Raw genomic sequence first — 17728 nt, forward strand, 5'->3', positions numbered from 1 at the left:
CATAGACTTTACGGATTCCCAACATTTTACCATTAATTGTACTGTTGAACATCTGGACCTGAACGAATCGGCCTCCACCGCTCCCACAACTGTATCATGAGGGGTATCATTCAACAGAAGCTTATTGCCTACCTCCTGTTCTTCCGATAAGTTACTTCCCTTCATATACTGTAATTGGGCTGCCAGAAAGTAATACCTCATATTTGGTAATGCCAGGCCCATTTCCCTTGGCCTTTGCAACACATGTAGGCGAATCCTTGCCACCCCATTCTTCCATATTAATTCTCTACATACTTTATATTTTCTTAAACCAGTGCTTCGGGATCCAGACTGGGGAGTTATGTATCACATATAGTATTTGTGGCATCCACACCATTTTAATTAGATTGCACCTACCAGCTACTGAGAGGGGAAGGTTTTTCCATACTCTGATTTTACGTCTCAGCTTTGTCATAAGTGGAACTATATTCCCTGTTATATACTGCCCTGGGTCTCTTGTCATATTCACGCCTAAATATTTCATTTGGCTAACAATTTTTATTTGGGTTACCTGTTATATGGTAATGGTTCCTTTAAGGGATCTATTGGCAAAAGTACTGTTTTCTCCCAATTAATTTCGAATCAAGAAAAATATCCAAATTCTTTAACCATCCTCATTGCTGCCACCATCCGGACCCCGTATCCCCAAGAAACAATAGCACATCATCTGCATACATAGCAACCTTTTATTCTCCTTGTCCCCCTTTAAATCCCTGTATCTCCTGTGACTCTCTTAAAGCAATGGCCAATGGCTCCATTGCGAGGGGAAAAAGCAGGGGTGACAATGGACACCCCTGCCTTGCCCCCCTCCTCAGCTGGATCCAATCAGAGCACTCTCCATTTATCCTCACCTTCGCCCTGGGTCCCGTATATAGCAATCTTATCCCTTGTACGAACCTCGGCCCAAACTGAAATTCTGCTAGGACCTTCCATAAATAATGCCACTCCAGGCTGTCAAAGGCCTTAGAGCAATCTTGTCCCTTTATGCCACTATTTCCCTCATTTTCTGTTGGAATCTGCATATTTAAATACGTATGTCTTACATTCGTGCTTGTGGATCTATCTGGTATAAAACCCGTCTGGTCTGGATGCACCACTTTAGCTATTATTTTATTTACTCTTGTTGCACGTGCTTTTGTCAAGATTTTTACATCTGAGAGCAGTAACGATATAGGCCTGTATGAAGTTGTCTCCAGCTGGTTTTTCCCCTTCTTTTGCCAACACAACTATTGTAGCCTCAGTCATTGATAATGGTAACTTCCCTTCTTCGAAGGCTTCATTGAACACCTGTAAGAGATTGGGTAATAATATATCCCCACATTTTTTTTAAATCTCTATTGGAACTCGGTCCGGTCCCTGAGCTTTCTGATTTGCCATTTCTGCTGTTACTTTTTGTAACTCCTCTAGCGTCAGTGGAGCCTCCAATCCCTTCCTATCTTCCTCCGTTAGTTGGGGTACTTTTATTTTCCTGAAAAAAATCACACATTTCTCCTTCTACATTAGAGATTGAGACATTATACAGTTCCTCATAATATTTTTTAAATTCGTTTGCTATTTCCGGGGTTGACCTCTTGATGTTACCTTCCCTATCTAGGACCGCTGGTATGATCGCAGATGGACTATTTGCCTTGGCTATTAAAGACAAGATTCTTCAAACCTGTTCCCCCTCTCCAAAAAACTCTGCCTCTGAAATAGCCTTTTCTTCTCCTCTTTCTCCAATATTAATATTCTACTTGTTTCTCCACCAACTCCCTGTGGCTATCTACCGTTGGTGCCTTCAAATACCTCACTTCTGCCCGCCTTACACTCTCTTTTGCTACACTCTCTTTAGCTGTTGACTGCTTCTTAACCTGAAATATTTTTTTAATCAGTACTCCCCTAAGGAATGCTTTCAAAGTATCCCACATTATCCCCAATGATGTACTGTATGCCCTGCATTTAAACGTATAAATTCCTTCAAACTAACCGTGACCTTCTCCATATTCTCTATTATCTCTAACCAGAAAGGGTTTCCTTTCTACTGTAACGTATCCCTATTTTTATTGAGAGGGTTACTGGTGAGTGGTCTGAAATTCCCATTGGTTCATAATCCACCTTTTCTATTATCTTTAAGGCCTCCTCATTACATAATACCAGATCAATCCTGGACAAGGAAGAGTGCGTCCTAGCCCTTGTACACACGGTCGGAGATTCTGACGGAATGTTTCCTATCGGACCGTTTTGTTGGATATTCTGACTGTGTGTGGTCTGCATCGGACTGTTTCCGTCGGAATATCCGACGGACCAACTTTTCCAACTTGCCGGTAAAATTTTCCAACAAAATGCTCCGATCGGACATACTCCGATCATGTGTAGCCTACTCCGACGGACAAGGTGCAACGCATGCTCACAATCAAATTCAGACACGGAAGCGCTCGCTCAGGTAAAACTACTGCTCGTAATCGATATAGCACATTCGTCACGCTGCAATGTTAAAAATTCTTTCTTGATCATACATCACGGGACACAGGAGCTTCATTACATAGTGGGTTATATAGGTACCTCTGGTGATTGGACACTGGTTAACCCCCAATTAAGATGAATTCCTCCCCTATATAACCCCTCCCATATGGGAGGCACCTCAGTTTTTTCGCCAGTGTCTAAGGTGGTTGGTCACGTAAAACATGTGCTATGAAGAAAGTTCTGTGCAGGTCCCTGCGGGGGTCTAAGGGCTATGATAACCGGATCCATATCTCGGGCCGATATTTGGCTCCCAAGATGATATGGTACCCGGGCCTCGTCATCCGAAGAAACAAGGTTTTGCCTGTAAGTCCTCTCCTGTTGGAAGACTGGGCTCTGGGAAAACCAGACTTGGTGTACTATTTACATAGTGGCACAAAAGTTTCTGGCAGAGTCTTTTACAAGGTCCAGGTAAGAGGTTCCTCTGAGAAGGAACCCAAAAAATCCTGAAGGTTGGCACAACTCTGCCTGTCGTGATGGGTGAAGGCTGGAATCTGTCTGTTTTCAGCAATTCCTGCGGCGGGGACAGGTAAGTGAAGTTAATCCTATATAAATCATATATTATGGATTTCTTCATGTGAGTAGTTGTATGTCTTACCTGGTTTCCACCACTAGAGGGAGTAAGAGCAGCCTGATGCATACTTACATGCTTTTCAGATACACACGCTCAGTGAAGCCTGATTTTTCAGATGGCTCACGTCTTCTGCTGCAGACTCTGCCACAATAGAGGTAAGAGAGAGGTCCCACGTAGTCTAGGGGTCCCGTGCGGCTCCGTAGGTGATCCTCTCACCCCTTGGACGACCGGCAGTCCTCGTGCACGCGCGCTGAGTGCGCTCCCATACTAATGGAAAGAGGGGGGTTGTGGTTGCGGGCGGTGCACGCCAGTGTGCATGGCGCTTTACTGCGCAGGCGCCAAAGCGGCAATTTTAAAAAGCCCAGAGCTCCAGGGGGCTGTAAGTGGAAGACACAGGAGCTGTGGGCAGTAAGCATACTAAGGGATTGGATCCAGGCAAACCTAAGACACCTACTCAGCATCAGGTTGTGCAGTTTAAGCATATATATTTATTGTGAGACTTGGAGCACAACAGTGATTGCACTTTTGTACTAGTACCTCTGCTTTGTAGCTTAGGACTATGTCTCCTCGTAAGAGGGTCTCAGGGGGAGGTAACAAGGACACTGGTAAATCACCGCCTAGGTCTAGGGGTTCTAAAAATGCCTGTAGATTACCATCCCCCCTGCAAGACTGGAGCCAGCCTCACAGGATAAGTCAGTGCCCCTGTCAGGTTTTGCAGCCTCTCCTAAGTTTCAGCCCCAGTATATGTCACTGAAGACTCCCTTAAGGCTACATTGGAGGGTTTTGAAGGGAGAATCATGAATTTTATTTCAGCTTCCCTCAAGGATAGCAGAAAAAGGGGTAGATCCCCTCCCTCTGCTGAGATTCCTCTTTCAGATGACACCTCTGACAATGAGGAGAGATCCCTATCATGGGATGGGGATCAAGAGCAGTCGGATGAGTCAGAGGAAGAGGAGAGAGTCCCCTCCTCCCAGGCACTCAGAAAACATGTTCAATATTATACTGAGTTCAAAAAAGAAATCTGTCTGGTGGGGGAAGAGTCTAGTAATGGTGCTTGTCTGCACCTAGCACATCAGGTGTGCTCTGGGTCTCCCGCCACGCCAGCGATGCCGCCGCCCGTAGCTCCTCTCTAATCCCGGCTCTAGCCTTGCCACTTATGTGGTAGGGGTCCCCCCTCCCTCCGCTCTCTCCCCCTCCCTCCGGTCGGGCCATACCGTGAGACGGCAGTCGGATGCCGGTGGAAGGAATCGGTCTCTTTTTTCCTGGAGGCGAGCCCAGCGAGGTGAGTGATGAGCTGGGAGGTACGCCGGCGTCGATCAGATGCCGAGACCCCTGGGCGCTCGGAGCTCGGAAATTTTCGGAAGGCAGACGAAAAACGCAGGACGCCCTCTGCTGGGCAAGGAGGTACGCCGCACCCCGCGGATATTGGAAAGCGATTTAAAATTAATAAAGAAGGTCAGTAGAAAAGCCTATGCATTTGCAGCATCAAAGCGAAACCTCCGGAGAGCGTGTATGGGGTAGGTGGATTTATACTACATTAAATTACTAAGCACTATAACCTCAGTATAAACAGGACTGTGGGAGACCCCCTATTGAATATAAACAGGAGGCAGGTATCCAAGTCTCAGTGCACAGTATAGCAAACAAGCAAGTTATGAGTTATAGGTGACCCACGTAAAAAAATAAAAAAAAATAAAAAAAAGGAGCTTCATATTTTAAGCGAATCCTTTTGAACACTAGCGGAAAGTGGAGAGGAAAAAGGGCGGGGGGAGATCAGAATAACAGTGTATCTTTGTAAACCCGACTGCGATATTGCGATATCGCGACAGTAAGGAAACATCATATCACATTTCAGGGGGTCGCAAATATTATCAGATAGCACCCAGAATGAAGAGTCAGCCTGGATATAAGTAGGAAGAGAGACACTTTAAACAGGCACCAAGGAGGTAATCTAACAAAGAGAGAAGAAAAAGAAGAGACCCATATAAATAAAGTAACAAGGGTGTGCTGCAATTTCCGTGACAGATGAAGGGAAAGACAGCGAAGACAGGGGCTACCCCAAAATCGCCTCGGCGGAGTTTGGTTACTAGCCCCGGCGCAATGAACAAATATGTCACGCAGACAGTGGCAATGGATAAACAACAAGCTGAAAAGCAACAACATACAAGAAGCCAACAGGCTGAGAATAGAGACAAAAGGGAAAAAGAAAGAGACAAGAAAGATATAGAGAAAAGAAAGCATCAAATGCAAAATATCTCCTCACAAGATCTAGATACACTACCTGATATACCACCTGAGGAAGAGCCTGATCAAATACTTGAATCAGACCGTGATATAGAAACTACACTAACTCACCTGACTCAACAAGAGAATCTCCAAGCATTGCCCACTAAAAATGAAATAATCTCCATGTTCGCAGCCCTGGAAAATACCATGAAAACCGAAATGGAAAGATTACATAAAAATCTGGGACATATTTTGGAAAGGGTGGAAGAGGTGGAAAAAAAAGTGGAAAAGGATACAAATACAATAAAGAAATTAGAAGCAGAAATACAATATTTAAAAAAAGCACAACAAGACCAAGCATATAAAGCTGAAGACGAAGAAAATAGTGACAGAAGAAAAAACTTAAGAATACGTGGAGTCCCAGACGCACCACAACGAGAGGATCTGATAGATATAATCAAGAAGATCTGCAACCCCTTAATGAACAAAGATATAACTAACGCAATAAATATAGAAAGGGCGCACCGTGTAAGGAAACCTAAGGGTCTCCCACAAGAAATGCCACGGGATATAATAGTGCGATTTCAAAACGAAGAAGAGAAATATCAAGTATGGAGAAATATAAGATCAAAAGCACCACTAAGATATGAAGTAAATGACATTCAGATATTCCAAGATCTTTCACAAGAAACCCTAAGGAGGAGAAGAGCCCTAAAACCATTACTGACAGTGTTGACAGAGAATGGTGTTCAATATAACTGGGGCTTCCCTGCATGCTTAATAGGGGAAAAAAATGGTCGGATAGGAAGATTGAGACATATTGAAGAAACAACAGAATTTTGTAGAAAATTAGATATCCCAGTACCGGGGGTGGGGGGGCGGGGGGGGAGACAAGATGGGGAACTAGTCCCTCCCCCTCTTCCATGAAGAGAAGAGGGGGAGTGGATGAGAGTTGTGAAATATGGATGGGGACAGGGTACCCATTCTTTGGATGTCTTCCCCGGGTCATCTCCTCTCCGTCCCTCCTCCTCCCTCCCCCTATCTTTTGTCTCTGGGGGAGGGGGGGGTGAGTCGGGAGGTGGGGTATGGTGGGGGACGGGATGCCCCTGGCGTGCGGGATTACCAACTCGCAAGTAATAGGCGAGATGGAGGACGGAACTGCCAAACAGAATTCCACCCCAGGGCCAAGGGACAAATGGAACAAGGGTGTTCCTGATAAAATGTCCCGGACCAGTGGGTCAATTTTACATCAAAAGAGGGAGCAGGGAGGGGGGAAGGGTGGGAGGGTAAAATCTGTTGGCATGAATCCACTAAAGGTAGTAAGAAAATATCTAGACTGGTATAATTCTGGAGTTTAGAATAGCAACATATAATGTGAGAGGAATGAATTCTCCAAAGAAAAGGTATACAATTCTTAGGGAGTTGGAGGGATATTCTGTGGATATTGTTTTTTTACAAGAAACGCATTTAGCTTTAGATTCCAACATTAGGCTATGTACAGCAAAGTTTCCAATGTGGTATTATGCAGACTCTCCGAGCAGGGGCTCTAGGGGAGTAGCAATCGGGATCTCTAAAAATGTCAATTGGAAAGTAGAAGAAATGAAAGTGGATCCAGAGGGGAGGTTCTTATTTTTAAAAGGTAACATAGTAAAAAAAAGATATACACTAATGAACATTTATTGCCCCAATAATGGCCCAAAAAAATATCTAAACCAAATTTTGAACACACTAGAGACATATAAACAGTATCACATGATCTTGGCCGGGGACCTAAATTTTGCTATGGACCCGGCCATAGATAGTACATCACATGGTCTTTCTCAGGAAAATAAACAACATAGAATCCTAAAAAAGAAAATACATACACAACAACTAATGGATACTTGGAGAATATTTAACCTAGGAAAAAAAGACTATACATATTATTCTTCAGTCCATGATATGTACGTGAGACTGGATTATATATATGTAGACCATGAACTGTTAGAAAATATAATAGAGGCCAAGATAGGAACTATAACCTTATCGGACCACGTGCCTGTAATAATAAAACTTAAAGAGCTAGAAATGGAGAGTAGAAAAGGGACATGGAGACTAAATGAGTCTCTATTAGAAAATGTGGAAGCTGAGAACATCATAAAAGTAGAGATTGAACAATACTTTAAAATTAACGAAACAGATGAAATCCCTAAAGCTACCCTTTGGGAGGCACATAAAGCTCTAATCCGGGGGAAATTAATTTCCATAGGAGCCGGGAAAAAAAAAGAAAGTGAAATGAAACTCAATGAACTAAAAAAAGAACTCTACGCATTAGAACAAAAGCATAAGAGCCAATTAGATAAAAATATATATAAAGAGATTACCCATAAACGCACACAATTAAATGACATGATGGAATTAGAAGCAAGAAAAATATATAAAAACGTAGCCAAAGAAAAATATATGTGGGGAAATAAAACGGGGAAACATCTGGCCAGACTAGTAAGGGAAAAAAAAGCCTCAAACTACATAGAAAAGATCAAAAATGCGCACAGGGAAATGAAATTTAGAACATCGGACATAGCAAACGCTTTCAAAACATATTATAGTGCCCTATATTCAATCAGGAATACTGAGACAGATAAACAGAAAGGGATCAGAAAAACTAAAATTCAAGAATATTTGAGTGAGATAGATTTACCTAAAATAACCCCAGATATGTCTAAGAGCATAGAAGACCCGATCACTCCAGACGAAATTGAGAAAGCAATAAAGGAAATGCCGAATGGGAAAAGCCCAGGACCAGACGGTTTTACCATCAGGTACTATAAGAAATTTAGCAACAGCTGGTCCCAGAGTTATGTAAATTCTGGAATAAATTGGCAGATGAGGAGGTTCTGAGGAAAGAATCACTCTTGGCAAATATCACAGTTATTCCAAAACCCAGTAAAGATAGCTCTATCTGTTCCAACTACCGCCCAATAGCGCTATTGAACACTGATACCAAATTATATGCAAAGGTACTAGCGACAAGAATAAAAAATCTATTGCCAGAATTGATCAATGGCAATCAAGTAGGATTCGTACCAGGTAGGGAAGGTCGAGACAATAGTCTCCGGACTCTGTTACTTATGGGGAAAGATAAAGAAACCAATCCCCCAATGATTTTAATTTCGATCGATGCCAAAAAGGCTTTTGATCGGGTGGATTGGTGCTTCATAATGGAAACTCTACAGAACGCAGGCCTCGGCCCAAAAATGCTGAAATGGATAAATAACCTATACACTCACCCGTCAGCTAGAGTGGGGGTGAACGGGAGTATGTCATCCGCATTTGATATGTCAAATGGTACAAGGCAGGGGTGTCCCCTCTCGCCCTTACTATGTGATTGCTTTGGAGCCACTATTAGCAAAGATTCATAATAATACTGATATAGGAGGGGTTAGAATGGGGGGAGAAGAACATAAAGTGGCGGCATATGCGGATGATATACTCCTATACATGACCAATCCACGATTGTCGTTACCCAGTTTAATAAAATAAATCAGAGAATATGGCGCGCTCTCTAATTTTAAAATAAATCCAATTAAAACAGTTATTCTGAATGTAGGATTAGATAACTGGGAAGAGAAAAGGATACAACAAGAATTCCCCTTTACATGGGAAAAAAAAGAAATAACATATTTAGGGATTAAAATCACAGACACTCCACGGGTTATACCAAGCTAACTATATTCCACTTGTAAATGAAATCAAAACATTATTAGGGAATATAAATAAAGGATCAATTACATTGATGGGAAGAATTAACATGTTGAAAATGGTGGTTTTACCAAAAATTACATATAAAATTCAAATGCTTCCGATAAATATCCCAAATAGTTTCTTTAAAATAATAAAAACTCTATTCTTAAAATTTCTATGGCAAAATAAAAAACCTAGGATAAAATATAATATACTAACTAGAAAAAAAAATAGGGCGGGAATGGAACTACCAGACACATATAGATATTGTCTTGCAATTATTTTAGCGAGATTGGTGGAATGGACAAATCCAAGCACTAAAAAGAAATGGGTAAAAATGGAGGAGACACTGAATGGTTCACAATTACAAAAAAATATGTGGATTCCACCAAAATTTAGAATAGTTAGTAGTAGGGTACACGAAATTACTTTAACTGCACTTAAAAAATGGGATATAATACATCGGAAAAATAAATGGGTATATAATTCACCACTAATCCCTTTAGAGGGTACGATTTTTTTCACTCCAGGAAATGGCACACAATTAGGGAAACAAATGAAGGATTTACAAATAAAAGATATCACGCGGGATGGGAAACTAATGTCAAAACAAGATTTAATTAAGAAGCATAGTTGGCAAACTTTAAGGGATTGGGAATACCTACAGATTCAACATTTTATTAATTCTATCCCAAAACCAATAAGAAACGAAAATATGTTAACACCAATGGAAAAACTATGTACGGGGAAAACAGTAGTTAAACATAGTGTTTCACAGGTATATGATTTTCTCTCTGAAATAGAGGGTCAAGGCACCATACCATCTATAGTTAAATGGGAACAAGATTTGGGCTTCAAAGTAGATGAGACCCAGATGATTAATTCTGTGCATAGTTATGTATCAGACACAAGATCAATAGAGGCTAATTATAAATGCCTGATGAGATGGCATTTAACACCAAATAAATTACACAGAATAGATCCCTCCAAACCTATACAATGTTGGAGAGAATGCAAATTACCCGGAACAATATTCCATTTTTGGTGGGAATGCCCAGAGATAAAACAATACTGGCGAAATATAATAGATTATATAGAAATAATAACATGGGACAGAATACCTCTAGGCCCCGGGGAGTGTCTGTTCCAAGGGGCAGAAGAAAAAACTAGTAAGCAATTTAAAAAAAGAATAAAAAATACGCTAGTTCCTGTTTTGCTCAACGCAGCAAAAGCCATAATACCTAAAAACTGGCTACAGGTTAAAAAAAACCCCATTAGAGAATGGATACAAAGAATGGAATACATCAATAATATGGAATATCTAAGTAAAATGGAGGAAAACAAAATTAAAAGATAGTGGGTAATGTGGGAAAAGTGGAGAATATTTAAAAAGACGAAACATTATACACAAGCATTAACAGAATAAAAGGTAAAGGATTCAGGGAGGGCCAACAGATTAGGGAGAAGAGGGATGGGGGGGGGGGGGGGATAAAATAAATACATACAAATAGCCTAGTAAATAAGATAAGGTATCTCAAATATAAATGTAAAAGTACTCAATGAGATGTTATTTTTATCTTTACTTTTTGTTTTGTTTTTTGATATGTAATAAAATTTGGATAAGTAACGAAAGAATAAAAGAAAAGAAAAGAAAGAAAAAGAATGATTGCCACAATGATGTTAAGTAGAATAAGAGGGATTCTGAGCGTCAAGCTGATTAGAATCCATCAGTACAATGTAACTTACTGAGATGGCAGAAAAAAAAAAAATATTATACTGAGTTGGTGCGTACCACTTTCAGAATGCCCGCTGCTGATGCCGCTATATCCTCTGTTTCTTCCCTGGGGGTCAGGAGAATCCCACAGACTGCCCTTTCCTTTCCAATTCATCCCTTAATGGATAAATTGTTGTATGAGGATTGGGGACATCCCGATAAACTGTTTTCTCCTCCTAAAAGGTTTTCTATGCTTTATCCTCTGGAGGAAAGTTTCACCAAGAAGTGGGGGGTCCCATCTGTCAATGCGGCTGTTTCTTGTGTGAATAGAAACCTGACGTGTCCTTTGGATAATGCTCGGGTATTTAAGGATCCAACTGATAAGAAGCTGGAAATGTTTTTGAAAGCCTCCTTTTCCATAGCTGGCACTGTAGTGCAACCTACAGTCGCAACTGTGGGGTTGTGTCAGTTCCTCAAGGAACAAGTTAAGCAGATGCTTGGCCTCCTTCCCAGTGAGGAAGTGGAGAATTATGCAGAAATTCCTCAAATTCTGTGTTTTATTATTGATGCGATTTTGGATTCTGTCCAACAAGCATCTCGTTTGTCTCTCCTGTTGGTACACATGCGAAGGGCCCTATGGCTAAAAATTGGGCAGCTGAGCTGTCATGTAAGAAGTATTTGATTGGGTTCCCGTTTAAGGGGGAACGCTTATTTGGAAAGGAATTAGATAATTTCGTCCAAAAGATTACAGGGGGCAAATCTACTCTCCTTCCAATCAAAAAGAGCAAACGTCCATCATTTAGGCGTTCTCTTTCTCCCGGAGCATCAAGCTCTAAGCAGTGGCGACGGCCTTCCCAACCTTCCTCTAGAGGAAAGGCCCAAGGTCACGCCCAGGTGCAGAAAAAGACTTGGGGGCGAAAGCCTGCCAAGCAGAGCCATAAAGCTTCCTTGTGAAGGGGTACTCCCACTCGTCCGAGTGGGGGGAAGGCTCCTGCAGTTTGCAGAAGCCTGGCGGGATGAGATTCTGGACAAGTGGGTAACCTCCTCGATATCTCTGGGCTACAAGCTAGATTTTCAGGAGATTCCACCTTCTCGCTTCCTAAGGTCAAGGATCCCCAAGGATCCAGTAAAGCAAAAACTGCTATTTTTGGCCTTAGACCACTTCCTATCCCAGGGGGTGATAGTGGAAGTGGACCCAAAGGAACAGGGTTCAGGCTTTTACTCAAATCTCTTCATGGTTCCAAAGCCAAATGGAGGTGTCAGACCTATCCTGGATCTGAAGGATCTGAACCAGTTTTTGCACATTCGGTCTTTCCGAATGCAGTCAATACACTCTGTGGTCTCCTCCCTGCAAGGGGGAGAGTTTATGGCATCGATAGATATCAAGGATGCATATCTTCATGTGCCAATTTTTTCCGCACACCAAAAGTATCTAAGGTTCGCGGTAGATCAGCGCCATTTTCAATTTGTGGCCTTTCCGTTCGGTCTCGCTACGGCTCCCCGAGTCTTCACAAAGATTCTAGACCCTCTCTTGGCAAACCTAAGAGCTCAGGGTATAACCGTCATGGCTTATCTAGACGATTTACTTCTCATAGAGCAAACAGTAGCGCTCTTGAACCACAGTGTTACCAAAACGTTAGAACACCTGAAACGCCTAGGTTGGATTATAAACCTAGAAAAGTCATCCCTACAGCCTGCTACCAGGTTGGAGTATCTGGGCATGCTCATCGACACCGCTCAGGGCGGGGTGTTTCTACCAAGGCCAAAGGCCATGGCTATAGGGGATCTGGTGCGCCTAATTCTGGGCAGAAGAACTTCCCCCATTCAGTTGTGTATGAGACTGTTAGGGAAAACGGTCGCCTCCTTCGAGGCCGTTCCATTCGCCCAGTTTCACTCAAGGCCTTTGCAAAGAAGCATCCTTGCGGGTTGGAACAGGAAGCCCCAGGCCTTGGACCTTCCTATGTGTCTATCCCCAGGGACACGCAAGAGTCTCGTTTGGTGGTTACAGACCAAGAATCTGCTGAAAGGCAAAACTATTCTTCCTCTTCCATGGAAGATTATCACGACAGATGCCAGCCTGACAGGCTGGGGTGCAGTGTTGGAGGAGACGTGCTCGCAGGGGAAATGGTCTGCGACCGAGAAGCTATTTCCCATAAATGTTTTGGAAATTCGGGCAGTTTATATGGCTCTCATAAACTGGTCTTACAGACCACGGGGTCTCCCTGTTCGAGTTCAGTCCGACAATGCCACAGCTGTGGCCTATAGCAATCACCAGGGTGGCATCAGGAGTCTGGTTGCACAAAGAGAGGTGAATCGCATACTTGCTTGGGCAGAAAGGCATGTTCCATGCCTTTCTGCAGTCTTCATTCCAGGAGTGGAAAATTGGCAAGCAGACTTTCTAAGCCGCCAACAGTCATGCCCAGGAGAATGGGCTCTACACCCCGACATATTTCGGAACATATGTCACAAGTGGGGCACTCCGGACGTAGATCTGTTTGTGTCCAGATTCAACAGGAAAACTGGACAAATTTGTGTCAAGGACAAGAGATGTACTTGCGCAGGGGTCGGATGCTCTTACAGTTCCCTGGGATCGGTACAATCTAATTTATGCCTTCCCACCTTTCCTGCTTCTGTCACGGTTCCTGGGAAGAGTCAAGAGGGAAACAAAGTCGGTTCTTTTGGTAGCCCCGGCTTGGCCCAGGCGACCTTGGTATGCAGAGATCATGAAGTTGGCAGTAGGCAGGCCGTGGATCCTCCCTCTCCGGCCAGATCTACTCTCGCTGGGTCCAATTTACCATCCTGCTTTACACAGTCTGAGTTTAACGGTTTGGCTGCTGAGACCCACATTCTGAGAGATCGTGGACTTTCGGAGCCAGTCCTTTCTACTCTGGTCAATGCCAGAAAGCCGGCCTCCAGGCTTATTTACTACAAAATCTGGAAGGCATATGTTTCCTGGTGTGAACCCAGGGGATGGCATCCTAGAAAGTATGTCATTAGCAGGATCTTGGCTTTTCTCCAGCCAGGCCTAGAAATTAATTTGGCCGTAAGCACTATCAAGGTGCAGATTTCGGCCTTGTCAATGTTTTTCCAGAAGCCACTTGCATCACATTCCCTTGTGCAGGCTTTTATCCAGGGGGCTATGCGGTTAAGGCCGCCAGTCAAACCTCCGGTATGCTGATGGGATCTGAATTTGGTTCTCTCGGCATTTCAGGGGCAACCATTTGAACCTTTGCATCAGGCTTCATTACTACTCTTGACTAAAAAATTGGTTTTCTTGATAGCCATATCCTCGGCTAGAAGAGTGTCAGAACTAGCAGCTCTCTCCAGCAAGGAACCTTATCTAATTTTTAATAAGGTCGGGTAGTAATGCGTCCTAATAGGTTCTTTCTGCCTAAGGTGGTTTGAATCAAGACGTAATCCTACCATCCTTTTTTCCGGATCCACAGTCCGCAGAAGAAGAGTCTTTGCACACTTTAGATGTGGTAAAGGCAATCAGTATCTATCTCCAGGCAACTGCTCAGATAAGATTGTTATTTATTTTGCTGGAAGGCCCTAGGAAGGGCCAGGCGGCATCAAAATCCACTCTCTCAAGGTGGATTAGACAGGTTATTTTCAGGCGTATAGTGTAAAGGGGAAGAGTCCTCCTTTTCAAGTGAAAGCGCACTCAACTAGGGCTGTAAGTGCTTCTTGGGCAGTGCATCACCAGGCCTCCCTGGCTCAGATCTGTAAGGCTGCAACTTGGTCATCAGTCCACACATTCACCAGATTTTATCAGGTGGATGTCAGAGGGCAAGAGGATATTGCCTTTGGGCGCAGTGTACTGCAGGCTGCAGTTTAGATCCTCTGGTCCATGGTGGTCTATAATTCTGATCTGTGTCTCCCTCCCCTCAAACTGAGCATTGCTTTGGGACATCCCACTATGTAATGAAGCTCCTGTGTCCGTGATGTATGATCAAGAAAATAGGATTTTTATATACAGCTTACCTGTAAAATCCTTTTCTTGAGAGTACATCACGGGACACAGAGCTGCCACCCTTCTTGGGTTTTACGTGGTTTCTTATTGCTTTGCTACAAAACTGAGGTGCCTCCCATATGGGAGGGGTTATATAGGGGAGGAATTCTCCTTAATTGGGGGTTAACCAGTGTCCAATCACCAGAGGTGCCTATATAACCCACTATGTAATGAAGCTCCTGTGTCCCGTGATGTACTCTCAAGAAAAGGATTTTACAGGTAAGCTGTATATAAAAATCCTATTTTCATGAAGCGCATTCTCTTGTTCTTCTTTTGATGCTCATAGTCACACACACTTCTCCAGAATGTATTTCTTCAGTCTTTTTTACTAATTTCAGCAATACAATATTTTAAATCGTCACATCTACACATTTTTTTTTTGTTTTTTGGGGGGAATTTTGTGTTTGGTTTTTTTCATCAATATCTCCTTTTTTGACAGTTTGCTCATCTTTGCATTTTTTGGGGTGTGTTTTGTGTGTCAACTTACCACAACACCATTATTATCTTTTTTGTATTTTCTTTCTCTTTTTTAATCTACAGGAGGTTGTTTAGTGTTGGTGCCCATTGTTATTCATTTCACTTTGTATTTTTGAAATGTACCTGCCTGCTCATAAATAAACTGTCCTTTTGAAGTAAAACACATATGCAAGTATTTCTTCAAACAAAAAAAAACGTTATTTAGGTGTCATTAACAAATAAAGAGGGAGGCAGTGCTGGAGAAACTGGGGAGATTAGCAAAGCCTTTGGCCCCCAGGGCACACATCAACTATTTAAACGCAAAAATTGGTGGCCTGAGGAGTACATGTCTGAGGGAGAGAAGTCTGGTCCTGAAGTCCAAGAAACCCGGAACAGCAGCAGATGACATCTATGTTCCCAGGCTGTGGTACTACAAGAGGCTGCATCTTCGGTCAGATCAGACTGAACCCAGGTAATCACACTCTGGTCTCCCTTCCACGCTTCCTTCCAGGCTGTGGCTGTGGTGCTGGAGGTGTGACAGAAGGAGGAGGGGCATGGGCCAAATCACACAAGTGCGTTGCTTGTGTGATTTGGCCCAACGGACCCTTGTTGAGGGTGCAGAGAATTAGCTCCTCACACAAGAACTTTTGCCCCTCCTCCATTTGCTCAAGTTTGCACGCAGCCAAGGCGGCAAAGGCCTCTTGATAGGTGGGGGTGGCTTGGAGGGCCGCTGAAGCCTCCCCGATGAGCCTCAGAGCCGACTCCTCCACATTCCTCCCCCTTCTGGCCCTTTTGTGTGGAAGGTGGAGAGGAGGGACCTGGCATTCTGTCAGGCTTCTCCGCCCACCCACCGCCTGGCTGCCACTTTCCACAGCCACCTCCTGGCTGCTGCATTCCACACCCTCCTCCTGGCTGATGTCTTCCTGTGTATGAAAAAGGGACATCGTTTTAGTTTTTGGTTCATCAAACACACACAATTTTCACATCAAGACTGTTGCAAATTGTTAACCAATAGAAAAGACTATCATTCTGAGCCCAGCATTTTTCATTCTTGTCCCAAAGATTTTGGCCACTACTGTCTATTGATATGTGAAACACTCCATTTTTGTCAGTTTGCTCATCTTTGCATTTTTTGGGGTGTGTTTTGTGTGTCAACTTACCACAACACCATTATTATCTTTTTTGTATTTTCTTTTTCTTTTTTTATTCTACGGGAGGTTGTTTAGTGTTGGTGCCCCTTTGTTATTCATTTCACTTTGTATTTTTTAAATGTACCTGCCTACTCACAAATAAACTGTCCTTTTTGAAGTAAAACACATACGCAAGTATTTCTTCAAACAAAAAAAACCTTTATTTAGGTGTCAAACAACTAAAAAGAGGGAGGCAGCGCTGGAGAAACTTGTCAATTTGGCGAAGCCTTTGGCTCCCAGGGCAGACATGAACTAATTCAAAAATGCTAAATTGGTGGTCTGAGGAGTACATATCTCAGGGAGAGCAGTCTGATCCAGAAGTCCTAGAGATCAGGAAAAGCAGATGCCATCTATGTCCCCAGGATGTGGTTCTTAAAGAGGCTGCATCTTCTGTCAGACCAGACTGAACCCAGGCCATCACTCTCTCGTCTTCCTTAGGCACTTCCTGCCAGGCTTCCTTCCAGGCTGTGGCTGGGCTCCTGTAGTTGTGGCAGGAGGAGGAGGAGGGCGATGGTCGACCTCCTGGCTGCCACTTGCCACAGCCTCCCCCCAGCTGAGGTCTTCCTGTGTATGAAAATGGGACATGGTTTTAGTTTTTTGCTCATGGCTGTTGCAAATTGAATGTTACTAAATAGAACAGACTATCATTCTGAGCCCACCATTTTTCATTCTTACCCCAATCATTTTTGGTCACTACTGTCTATTGAGATGTAAACCACTTTGTTAAATCACAACTTACTAATCAATAATAACATCTAGTTAACATCACTATACTTGTCTCAAGCTGGGCCCCTCCACATGTTGTTGCCTGGAAGGCCCAGGTTGGACATCGGAAAGCCTCAGCTGGGGGTGAAGGAAGCCTTGAAGGAAGACTGGAGAGTGGTGGCCTGGGTTCCCCCCGGTCTGCCAGAAAATGCAGCCTCTCATAGTACATCATCCTGGGGATATAAATGGCATCTGGATCTTCTGATTTCAGGGAATCCTGGAACTTCTTGTGCTCCCTGAGATAAGTACACCTCAGGGCACCAATTTTGGCCATCACATAAGTCATGTCTGCCGTGGGAGCATGATCTTAACCAAACCAAGCACTTTCTCCAGCACTGCCTTCCTCTTTCTTAGGTCCTTAGAAAGGGGGTTTTTCATTTGCCACAGGCAGGGCAGCTCCCTGAGCATGTCAATGATCATATCTAGAAAATGAGGTTCCTTGAAGGGATCCATCTTGTCTGCAAGACACAACACAAGACAAAACCCAATAATTTCAGGCTAAACTCTCTATAATCTTGTGCCAATATAGG

The sequence above is a fragment of the Lithobates pipiens genome, unplaced genomic scaffold (assembly GCF_037356315.1).
Source record: "Lithobates pipiens isolate NorthernLeopardFrog02 unplaced genomic scaffold, aLitPip1_a1.2 Scaffold_22, whole genome shotgun sequence".
NCBI classification, from domain to species: Eukaryota; Metazoa; Chordata; class Amphibia; order Anura; family Ranidae; genus Lithobates; species Lithobates pipiens.